Raw genomic sequence first — 12,883 nt, 5'->3', positions numbered from 1 at the left:
CCTTTGAGTATAAAAGAGGTCTTGAGAAACCACAATTCTTACCATTGGCTTAGTGGGTGAGCGGCGAGGAGGCAGGAGATACTTTACTGTTTCCTCTTTAAACTCTTAATAGAAGGCTGTTGAGAGGTCCCGACTCAGCAACTTCCTAAGTTACTCAGTTCTTTAAAAAGTTTAAGTGTGACCTCAATTCTGCATAACACAGATCTATAATCTGTCTTCAATTTGGAAAGCCTTATCCTTAGAGAAACTGAGAGAATAATATCACAATAATGGTATCTTAGTTCGACAATGAGATTTTCTCCCATATAGATTAAAAACAGAACCTGGGAACAATCTTCAAGAACATTTTATTGTTTTGATGAGACAATAAAATATGAGCTTATTATAATAACAGTGAGCTACCTTTTCTTCTTCTGGCAGGAAGAGGCAAAGCAAAATATTTTCCAAAGTGGCAAAGTGAACAAGAGCTTCTCTTTGTCCTGTGTATATAGTGTCTAGTTTTAGAAGTGGGATTCCCAGAGCAATGGTTTCTACAGCATGTTGTGAAGGAAGTTGATGATATAGCTTTTGTCTGAGAGTATTAGTTCTGATAAGCTTATGATAGGGAACCAGGTCTCCTCCACTCCTTCTCCCCACTCTCTTTAATTTACCACACTGTAACCAGATAGGGTGCATGTGTGCCTTGGGAGAGTGGGTGGGTCAGGTGGGGTGGCACACACTGAACAAGCAGAGAAGATTCCACAGGAATCCTCTCAAAGGTGAAAACTGTTACATATGCATTACCTTGTTTAGTTTTATAGTAATTGTCCCCTTTGTTTATAGAATATTCTAGTAGAACTTTGCCATTATGGTGATCACTCCATAGCTATAATGCATACATAGAGCAGATATGAGTTATGTCCCATAATTCTCTTGTCTGTTCAGTGTGCTAGGTATTGATATTTTTATATCTGAATGAAACTGAATCTCAGAGAGGTTCAGCAAATTGCCCAAAGTCATTACAGTTAGTAAGTAGCAAAACCAAGATCCAAACCCAGAACTTTATGACTGCAAAGTCCATGCTCCTTCCACACAGTGTCAGCCTGCCTCATTTGGTAAGGTTGATTGTGAAACAAAGATGTGATTTATTTTAAGCAGTGAAAGATATACAGTTTGGAAGGAAAGTGGAAGGAATTTGGTCGTTTCTCTTCTCTCCTCTCTTTATTGTCCTTACCTTCTTCATTCTCTTCATCTTCACTTTTGCCATTCTGAGAATAAATAAGAAAGTTCATTCTTGAGGTAGAAAATGGTGGCAAACTATGCAGCTGCCTACTTAAAGAAATATGGGGGAAGCTCCTTGCCATTCACGTGCCATAGCAGCTGAAATTCCCACTATTAGAGAGTTGCTTCTTTGGGAACTTTGTGTATTTTGTCTCTAAAAGTTATCTTTGAATGTGGTAGTTTATGATGTTATTGACACCTTTTCCCAGGATTTTTGTGCCCAATGTAATCATCACAGAACATACTACTTTTGACCGGTAATGAATGAGCATAAAACGTTTAAACAAGCCCATTGTAGACAAAGAACAGAGCAAGTTCTTTGGGAAAGAAAATCTGAAAGGTGTTAGAATTCAGGAAGGAGGATCCTGGCATGCTGCTCTGTGGAAAGTCATCTTAATTTTATTTACATCGACCCAGGGGAAATGAGGCATGTGCAGACCTTAAAATAGGTTTAATTTCAGCTTAGATGTCAGGAAGATGTCAGGAAACCTTTCCTGACTCCCTGAGACCAGGTTGTGAGTCCTTGCCCTGAGCTTTTATAAATATCTGCACTTCCCTTTATCCAGCACGTATTTTGCTGTCATTGTCTGTCCAACTCCATCACTAGACAATAAGTTCCTTGAGACCATTCATTCACTCGAAGAATATTTCCAGTGCTAGTGTAAAGTTCAGAAGAAAATACAGATTAAAATATCCCAAATAGTTGAATCTTTTTTACTTTTAACTTGGAGGTCCTTTTTAGCATGGGAAAAAGTCAAACACACTCTTCTATTAATACTTTAGGATTGTAGAGTTGAGTAGATAATGTGTAGTCATCTTTCAGTAGAAGGCAATGGAGATTTACTAGGAAAATATAAGGGAGGGGGTAATAAATATATTTTAAAATGTTTTCAAGGGAAGGCTAAAACTTCTTAGGAGTTTTTCATTTTTGCTAGGTTACTAAGAATGGAATTCATGATCTCACTACTGACTCAAAAAATGTATAGATAGGTGTGTGGTTCAAAGTGTGAAAGATTCAAGGAAAAGCAAAGAAAGCAATAAAGTGCAAGAAATGGAATGTGCAAGTAGAATAATCATAAATGAGTGGGATTTTAGGGTATTGCTAAAATGCAAAAGAGTATCAGATAAGAAGCTACTTGACAATGATTACTTAGAACCAGCAACCTTCCCAAAGATACATTAAGAAGCAAACAACAAAAGCCTCTCATTCAGAAGAATTTTTTTGAGAATTTGCCAGCTCATTACCTGTCTGGAATGACAAAATCTCCTCTTTGTCCTGATCAGTGAAATTGTGTCCTGATTTGACACAATTAAACCTCTGCTGGCCAGATTCTGTCACAGGACCCCATAATTCATTGTACTTAGTAATCACTTGGCAAATTATCATGGTCATCAACACAAATGGAAATAGATTTGCCTACAGGAAAGGTCATCAGTGAATAATAGCCTGTAGACCAAAGCTCTGTAACCTGTTGCAAGTCTGAGCTACTGCTCGGCCTTGGGTCACTCACATAGTAATTCCTGGCAACTCATCTCTTGCTGTAATACAGAACATAGTAGAAAGTGGATGTCAGTCCATAGACCCCATTATTGGTGAGGTGGGTTAGGGAGGAAGGAGAAGTTGCTGACTGGCAGAAAGACCTTGCTGCAATGTGGATTTACCTCTAAGGAAACCAACCCATCAGCATGAACCTGACAGCAGTGTGCACTGTGGTGCTCTAATGAACAACCCTGAACTACGTTTTTTCCCCTCTCTGTTAAGTAATCCTGCAGGGATTACAAAGATGCTTCTAAGATTTCTATTTTACTTCCTTAAATAAACCTGCAATTTCAGCCTGCTATGAACCATTGAAATTGCCATTTTCTAGGTAACAAATGGTTGCATATAGGCAATTTTACATGATTTAACCTAATTGTTAAATGGTCACACAGATTTGGTGCTATAATATAACTGTGGGAAGAAAGAAAGAATGAAAATGTGAACACCAAATATCTTTTTTTTTTTTCCTAAGGAAGCCCGATCGGGTTAAAAGAGAAGGCAAATTCCTTTTAGCTGCAATTATTGTTTGTGGAATATCTAATCACATGATGCTGTGAAGTGCACACAATACACAGAAGACACCAACATTAACTTTGAGGAATTTATCTTCTGTATGTGAGGATTTGGGTAAATATAGAACAAAAACAGCGTTTCCATTTTCCCACCTAGCAGACAAAAATGGCTATATTGTAAAGTGCAACTAATCTCTCACAAAGTATACTGATGCCAGTGCCAGCCCTATATACCCAGAAATATCACCCACTGGCCTTATTTTGCTTCCTGCTACAATCCCCTTCCACCCCACTATATTCTAGATATATTAGCCTTCTTTTCTGGACTGATCATGTAATTTGCAAGACCAATGTGAGGCCTCTTGTTAAAAATGTAAGAATTTCATGGTAGTGACAGCAGAGCATTAAACTGGGGCCCTTTAAGCATGAGGGCATGTGTAACACCCAGGTTGCATGCCCATGGAGCAGGTTTTGCTTCTTTCTGTTTCTCACATATGCCAAATTCATTCCCACCCCAGGGCTCTGATAACCTGCTGTTCTCTCTGTTTGGAATGCTCTTCTCATGGCTAAGGTCTCAGCTCAAATGCTTCTTCCTCAGAAAGGCCTTCCTTTACAACTCTGTTTAAAGAAGCCTTATTTTTTTTGTCACTCTATGTGACATCATATTATTTTGCTTTTTTCCCCAATATTTTGCTCTGCTGGTTTTTTTTTTTTTTTGCTAATTTATTTATAGACTTATATAAGTTATCTATTTCCCCTCCATTAAAATGTAAATTCCACAACAGGAGGACTTTATCTTGTTCACTCTGTCTTGTTCAGATGGTTCCTAAAACAGTACTTGGTATGAGTAGATGTCCAGTAAATACGTTTTTGATGAATAAATGAACAAACTAGATTATTTACAAGATATTTCTAGTTTATAAAAAGTCTTCACTGGTCTTCAGGTTTTTATGTTTTCCAATAGACTCAGCTAATATACACACATGCACACCAACACACAAATGAACCAATGACTGAAGTTCAAAACTTTAGCCAATCCAATACATCAGAAATGGAACCCTCATTCGGCTGTGATTACTAAGTGATTTATCTTTAGAAATCATACTACATTTTAAAGATCAACCAGCTTTTAAACTTAATTCTACTATGGCTCTCATAACTCAACAATTTTAAAGTAAAAGTCCAAAGTTGGCATATATTAAAATGTTGATTGAAAATATCTTGTAAAATAATTTCTAAGAAAATATGGTAAATGTTTTCATTGCAACTATGCCTATTGTTGAAAACAGAATATAATTATTAAGACATTATTACATGCTATGAGAAAACTGAATGCAGCTATAATCTTCCACAAAGTTAATATTCACTTTAGAGTAGTTATATAACAAAAAAGTCAAAATAATTATAAGGGCACAAAAACTAGTACTTTGACACCCTGGCAGAAATTGCTATCATGAAATAACCTTGGTTGAATTAACCGGAAGCTCATGTTAGATTACAAAGCCTCCTGCAACATACTAATTTAATTGTATCTTTTGAATTTAAGAGTCAAAGATAATGGCCCCCTAAGACTTGACTTTGCTTTTCATGGCTCAACTGGTTCTGGCTAGAGAGTTGGCACTGCATGCAAATCATCTTTTTTGGTGGTTTCATACTTTATAGCTACAATTAGAAATTAAAAAAACAAGTTATAAGCACTGACTGTTGAAGACATTTCTACATATCCAATGAGATATGCAATGCAAACTAAATAGAAGAACATTTGCAATTTAAAATATAATTCTCCATAATGAAAATGTAAAGCAGTCGTTCTGTTTTATTCAGCATGGCAGGTTAGGAATCCCCGTGAAGCTACACTGAAGTAAAGAGTAGATTAATAATTTAATTTGGTTCAGAAGTGTGCAATGGGGCACCACAACCTTTTATTCCATAACCAGCTGCTGACCCTAATATGGACGAACCAATTAGACATCTCTATTTCATTGTTGGGTGACCCATCTAAAACTCACCAGGAATTTTCATTTTCGACAACACTCAACAGTCTGAAAGAATCCTAGTTATCCCCCTGGTGGAGATGGTTGATTTGATAGAAGCACACAAAGGAGTTCAGCAAACAGGGGAAAAAACTGCAAGATCATTTTAGACTGTGTTCTGTAAAAGAACATCTTAATATAATGAGCCTTTTTTCAGTCTCCCTTGGCGGAACGTCAGCCCTCTCAGATAACCCCACACAAAGCAAATACTATTCGTCTGAAGTTACATTTGCTCCTTGTTATCACAACTTATGCCACTTAATTCATTATTCAATGAATTCACTTTCTTGTTTATTAGATGCAAGGTAGCCGCTTATCCCTAAAGGCCATGTATGCAAAAGACTGCTTGTAATCCTGTCACTTCAAACCTCTCTAGACTTTTACATTGCTTCAGGAATTAGGAGGAAAGAAGCAAACAACTTAGATTTATTCCTGATGATATTAAATCTGTACATGATGAAAGAAATAAGAAAGAAATGCTAACCTGAAATTTGTTGATTTGGAGAGTGGCTTCAGATGCTATCTTTACATGCAAAAGTTAGTAATTCACTTGCTTCTCATATTGAACACCTTGAAACATTCTTCTTACATTAAAGAGGAATAAATAAAATGCATTTTTTTTTTGTATAGGTTGTTTGCAAAAAAGAAATAATGTAATACAGTGCACCAACTGTATTTCAAAGATGCAGGCCAACTCGACATTTCATGTGCTGAAAACAGGTATTAAATATACTTTATAATCTGATATCTGATATGTTATTGCATTTGGGTACCACTCTCTAAGTATATTTAATGTTGGAATAAAAACTGAATTGAAAAGTTTTTTCATTATGGATATTTTAAGATTCCTTTTGGTTGTCATTAACAAGACATGATAAATATATTCTGTATAATATAAAGCAATATGACTATTTGAACTCTTCACACAACATAGTATAATGGTCACAGATATTTCAATTTGATTTTGTAATCTTATGCTATTAAAATCATTAAAATGTAAATGAATTACTGAATTAAACACACTTTCACTACACTCTTAGCACAATTAATATTGTATAAAATTATCTGCATAATTATACACAGTATGTTTACATAAAACAGCCAGGAAAGAGCTACAAATCAGAGGCTGAGTGTAAAATATTTTAAGCTGTGTGCTGAAGTCTTCTAAATATGGAAATCTAAGTGGTTGTTTTAGTATTGGTGCTTTATGTAACTGCAGACTGTTCTAAATTTCATGCTTTACTTATTTAAATGCTAAATAACTCTATACCTATTTTTAAAATTCTCATAAATATATATACATGTACATATGTGTGTGTGTGTGTGTGTGTGTATATATAGAGAGAGAGAGAGTGTGTATTTTAAACCTGTGTGCATTGTTCACAAAATTAAAAGGAAATTATTTTCTTCAATTAATTTATATTATGAGTTAACTATTTGAAATTTAGCATTAGTTCATCAACAAAAGCCACAATGAGCATTTTAATGCAGCATAGGATATACAGATAGGCCTAGGACAAAAGACTCAACATCTCCAGAAAATAGGAACCATTTACAGGGAACCTCATTTTATGAATAGAATTGTGACTAATAAAATAATGTTACAAAATTACCTGCAACTATTCTAAGGAAAGAAATACTCTTGAATGCTCACATACCTAGCAACTGTGGATATTATTGTAATTATTGCCATCCTTCACAAGCATCACTCATATTACTATAGTGATGAACAGACTGATTCACCTGAATAATTAACCTTTACTACAGCATAACTACCTTCGGTACAGATTAATGTTTTCTATTCAGCTTAAGACATAAACCTACATGGGAAATCACACTTATTAAAAATGCTGTAAAAATCAATTGTTTCCTACCACTCTGAGGAATTAGTATCAACAATTAATTTGTGCAGTATTTTTAAAAGCTTGTATTCATCTGTCTGTGCCCATTAAACAAGAACAGAATACAGCAAAATGAAATTAACAAAGAATGCTAATAAAATACAACTTTTCTGTTGATATCTTAGATATATAACTTTATTCATTATTGTACAACTCTTGGTTTTTTACATGTGGGAGATTTAAAAAGTCACCCAGTGATTTTTATAGTGCAACCGTATGCTAGATAAAGATATTTAAGCTGTCAGTATAAACTGCTTCTGTTTTCATTTTGCATTTAATTTCAATGCCAGACTCAAGGCATAAATTTTTCATCACCTGCAATGCTATGAATAAAAGATTAAAAAAGGAACTGAGAAGAAATTCTAACACATGCGGTGCATGCAGCACATTGTGCAGACGCAGTATTCATAACTAGATGTTTAATTTCCATCTTTTTTTACGTCAGGAACATTATTATTTGGGTTAATACATCATGGAGCTAATTTCCAGTATTTTAGCTTTGCAGAATTCAACTTTACCTAGTTTGAGTCAAATAGGCCATTCATTCTACTTGAAATCTCAAGTATACGCCCTAAGATTTACATGCTACTTTGTTAGCACTGCAGGGTTCTATTACTCTCATATTTCTAGAAAGGGAATATTTCAACATCATATATTTTTGTTTGGTTCCATGAAATAGCATGTACATTAACCTTGCCTCAAAGTTCAAAGAACTAAGAATTACTGAAATGGTCCCGCCTAATATCAGTTCCTCATTAAGGCTTGCTTCATGCTATCTGCCGAAAGATATCATCAATCCCAAGAGGTAAAGTTATGAGCTCAGTGTTAAGGCATTTTTTATTTAGTACTTAGGACTGTTTTCTGTAGAACAATGCATCTTCACTGTCACTTTATTAGCCTCCACAGGACTCACAGACTAGAACAATTTCTAATTCTTGCCAATAGACTCTTAGTTAGCAAGAGACTCGTAAGAGCCGTTCCTAATCTCATCAGGAGGGCCTTGGGTTTATTAGCCTTGCCATTCTGAAACTTCACTTTCTCAGGGCAGTCAAGAGCCTGCTGAGGACTACAGGCCTATTGGGGACAGCAAGAGTTATTCCCTTGGAGGTTAATGGCTTCTAATAATGTCTAGCTTATTGTCTTTGGCTCTAATTACTCAAACTAATTTTTATGGTTATAGAAATTAAATATATGGAAAGCTTTGGAAAAAAATAAACCAAACCATATTTTGATACATTATTATCAACATAGTATCCAATTAGCTCAGTTGGTTAGCAGATAGTGCTAATGAGACCTACGTCATTGGTCCAATTCCACAGGGGCCAGTTAGCTTTACTTTGTTCTGTGGTCACAGACGGATACCTCATCCTATCCAGCTGTCTTAAGTGGTATTGGTCACCAAAATAACCAAATGAGAGAGCATGGACGGATTAGTGTAAATCCACCTCTACAACTAGGCTCTAGAGGGCATCAGCATCATTTTTTGTGACAATTGTACAAAAATGAGGTTTTTAAAATGAGACTTTTTGATTTTTTTGCTTATTGTTTATGACTGTAAAGCAAATAATTTATATCTTCAAAACATTTAATGGGCTTTAATGAGCTAGACTTCGTAACATCTCTATGATATTGACAAGTTTAATTAAGCTTACTTTACAGATGAAAAAGCTCAAAACTGAGAGGTTAAGTCACTTGTCTGAGGTCACATAAAATGTCAGGGGTATTTCTCAGATTAGAATCCTGGTCTTCTGTATCTCATTCCATTGCGGTACCCATGAGAGTGCTCTGCCTCTATGGAAACAGCCTGAAGTCACAGTAATATGTCACTATATTATCACATTATTTTTCATTATGCTAGAAGACACAGCTTAGCGAAAAGGCACAGTGAGTCAAGGATTACAGATGTATTTCTCTTTAAGCAACATAAATGTATGGAAATTTGGATTTGCTGAACAGATAAATTAGAAAGTGTCATGTATCACTTGGTCTGTGCTACCTCATATTGTTATTAATCATTTTTTTTGCATAGTCTAACTTCCCAACTAGACAGTAAGCACGAGGACCATGTCTTATATCTCTTTGAATCCATACTAGATATTAATAAATATTTAGTCATGACAATGGCATTTGATTGGAAGGGGATAGAAAAATATATGACTGTGGACCCTACGGAAAGGGTAAAATAGGGGAAGAGATAAGCATCATGACATTGGGAAGGCATGGATTTTTCCTATTGGGCCTGTGTCATTGCAGCAATTTTAGTTTGATGTATTATACAAACAAACTTTATAAGAGTGCCTAAAACATACCCTAGATACCAAGCATGAAGAGGCCTTACAGAGATGACATACTTAAGGAAAATGCTTTCGATGAGGAAAATGCCTAATCAGCAGTGTAGGAGAGGCAGCTTGGCATAGCTATGGAAGGTAGAGATGTCACTCTGTGCAACCCTGCACCATGCCATCAATGGAGACACGGTGTTGTGTGAAAATTAGTTGCTCAGTATTGTGGAAGAGAAAACCACATGATGGCAGGGGAGATGGGCAGAAATATGGTTTTTATTTTTTAAAATTATTAGTCACAAGATATTTTTAAATTGTATGCTTTTCTTATGCCTGAGGTAACCTTGTTTAGGAGAAAGTTGATTTACTTAGAACTTTTCAGAATTATGGCTTTTTTTTTTTTTTTTTTTTTTTGAGACAGGGTCTCACTCTGTTGCCCAGACTGGAGTGCAATGGCATGATCACGTGGAGCCTTGACCTCCCCGGGCTCAGGTGATCCTCCCACCTCAGCCTCCTGAGTAGCTAAGAGTACAGGTGTGAGCGACCATGCCAAGCTAATTTTTGTATTTTTTATAGAGACGAGGTCTCATTATCTTACCTAGGCTTGTCTTGAAGTTCTGAGCTCAAGTAATCTGCCTGCCTCAGCCTCCCAAAGTATTGGGATTACAGATGTAAGCCACCACACTTGGCCAATTATGGTAATTTTGTAAGTTAAAGTATACCTGTAAAGCTTTGTTCCCTTCAGGTAATTGGCTTGAATTTGATTTTGTTAGTGAAGGATGAAGTCAAGGACCACTGGGGTTGCTCTGTAAAATGAGGAGCTGTTTGGGAAATAGGTCTTAACACCAATGTGATTCAAGAAGGAAATGGCAGACACAGCAGAAAACTCAAGATATAATGTGCATATTCCCCACAGATGGACCATCAACAAGTTTTTCATTTTAATGCAGTAATCTCTTTCCTATTCATGTCTCTATTATTAAATCTCTGGTATTGGGGTTCCTCAAAGAATAACCTTCTGAGCTCTATGGGCTGATCTCATCACTAACTCCTGTAGCAGTTAGGATAATCACTATCTTTTCTTGTATATGAATATTCTGTGCAAGGTTATTAGAAAATGTAAATTCACTGCTCAACTTTATTTGTTAAAAGCTAGAAAAAATTAAAATCATGTAATGCTTATTCTCACGTGAAATATAGCACTCACTTTTATGCTGCACAGATTTACAGTATAATTACATAGGCAATATAGTTTAATTTTCATCTTCTGATTTTTAAAGTATTATTAATAAATTCATGTTTGATATTATTTGAGCTTTGATGATAATTTGCCTTCTTCAACATATGAGGAAATGTACTGAACACCCAATATTTCAGGGATGGCTTCTTCCTGCCAGATTAGTGCTTATCAACCTAGGAGGCTTCCAGGGGCCATGAACCTCCTGAAAGTGTTGGCAAGTTCTGGAGGTAGATACGTATGTTACATGTTTCTCGGCAGAGCTCTTCTTAGAACTTCAAAGGAGTTCCTGTTTCAAAAGAGAGATAAGAACCACTACTCTAAATTTTTATCTTGTGTTCACTTGTAAGAAGTTAATATTCATCTCTCTGTGACAATTAAAGATCTGTCTACCTACCTACCTACCTATCTCGTTCAATTTAGTTGTTTTATAAATTTGTGGAATACTCAAATAAATGAAAAAATGCTGTATTTTCTTTCTAAAAAGAAAAAAAGGGACACATGTGACAACTAAAAAATTTACACCAATTACAATATTTCCATATGGAGTACTGGGAGAGATTAACAGGGGCAGTTAAAGAAATGTCTTTCCTTCAGATATTTAAGATAAAAATAAATACTCTCTATAAGAGACTTTAGATGTAGTTCCTTCTAGGAAGTAGTTTGCTAGACTAGAACTCTTGGGGTCCTTTCTAGGTTTATGATTTCTTCATTACATGCTTCCAGGATATGTCAGATAATTACTTGTATTCATTGTCAATCAAACACATCACTTCAGACACAGACCATGCTTAACCTATATTTAAAAAAAAAAACCTGTTTGAACCAAAATACTCCAAACACACATACAAACACATACACTGAAGATCAGATGTTAGAAAAATGAATTCTGTTTAGATTCGTGCCATCAGCTTACTTAGTTCTCAAAAGCAAGTTAATCTTGCCAAAAATCATTGAAATGTGCTTTATTTTACTCCCAATTGCCCTAAATTTCTTAAATGCAAAGAATTGGATTTGAGGTTAGTCAAGAGGGTTTCTCAACATATCTAAGATGATTTTAAAAATTATAGATTCTTACATATCCCAGGTCTATACAAACAGAATTGCTAGAGAATAGCCCTGAGAATCTATAGTGTAACAAGAGACTAAAGTGACTTACGATCATACAAGGTTAGGAAATCTAAAAGGACGTGATATTCTCAGTCTCTTAAGATTTTTGGCATTTGGCTAGTTGGTACATGGTTTTCTTCTGAAGATCTTCAATATACAGTATTATATAAGTCTTTCCAACTAATTTTACCTAAAGGCTGGGAGAATACATTCCCAATCATGAAATGAATTGCTAGTGAGTATGCAACATAGAATTTAAGGAGTTAGTTCAAAATTCTCTTGTCAAGAAATTTAAGGAATCTAAATAAATACAAACACACAAATGTGGGTATTTTTAAATATAAAAAGAAATATGTATGGAGCACGTGTATGATGTTAAAATGAATAACAGCTTTCTTTATTGTCCTTTAAAAATCAGTAATGATTTCAAAGGCATTGATAAGCACAGGGTCAGCATCTTTTTTCAGTCATGCTCTTGGGGAAACATTAAATTCATATGCTCTTCTGGACAACTGTTTCTATTTGGATGTCACAAAAAAGTTTTTAATTCAAAAGAGGAAGAGGAAGGGTATTGGTGGAAATTTATAAAAGGTTTAGGAGAGTTTATTTTTTTATCATTAACAAAACTGAGAGTCAAGACGCCTTCTGTTTCTAATCATTTTTCTATTAACTTGGACTTCTTTTCCCCTAACCTGAAAGTGGGAGGTGAAGTCTTATGCTTAGTTCTGTGGAGGCATTTGCCAATAGAATAAGGCATTTGCCAATAGAATAGAATAATGTGGAGGCATTTGGCCACTTGGAGAATAGATCTATGGCCAAAAACATTGTTAACAATGGATATTTTTGCCTTGGGTTCTGTTTTTCCCCCAGCAACATCAATAGTATATTTAAAATAATATACACTTATATATAAAGGAGTAACTATAAATATAGAAGTAAATGCAATTTTAGTGACACATAAAATAAATAACTCTACTAACACATACTGATGTTTCAGAAACAAAAGTA

At 35.2% G+C, this 12,883-nt stretch overlaps 1 protein-coding gene and 1 long non-coding RNA gene across 9 annotated transcripts in view; one reads left to right on the top strand and one right to left on the bottom strand.

Moving 5' to 3' along the window:
• Positions 1-12,883, bottom strand: part of KIAA0825 (KIAA0825 ortholog) — a 462,297-nt gene that overhangs the window by 94,896 nt on the left and 354,518 nt on the right. The window lies entirely within an intron of this gene.
• The window catches only part of LOC117980229 (uncharacterized), a 237,116-nt gene that overhangs the window by 133,359 nt on the left and 90,874 nt on the right, over positions 1-12,883 (top strand). For 3 of the 8 annotated variants that reach the window (XR_008625327.1, XR_008625326.1, XR_008625330.1), the window contains exon 6: positions 5,976-6,065. This is a non-coding gene — a long non-coding RNA (uncharacterized LOC117980229). Of the gene's footprint in view, positions 1-3,272; positions 5,552-5,975; positions 12,563-12,883 lie in introns of those variants that run through there. The other 5 variants (XR_004671433.3, XR_008625329.2, XR_008625331.1 and 2 more) reach the window with 4 other exon arrangements.

The sequence above is a fragment of the Pan paniscus genome, chromosome 4 (genome assembly GCF_029289425.2).
Source record: "Pan paniscus chromosome 4, NHGRI_mPanPan1-v2.0_pri, whole genome shotgun sequence".
Taxonomy (NCBI): domain Eukaryota; kingdom Metazoa; phylum Chordata; class Mammalia; order Primates; family Hominidae; genus Pan; species Pan paniscus.
The sequence above is the reverse complement of the archived record's forward strand: the minus strand, read 5'-3'. Positions and strand labels throughout refer to the sequence as shown.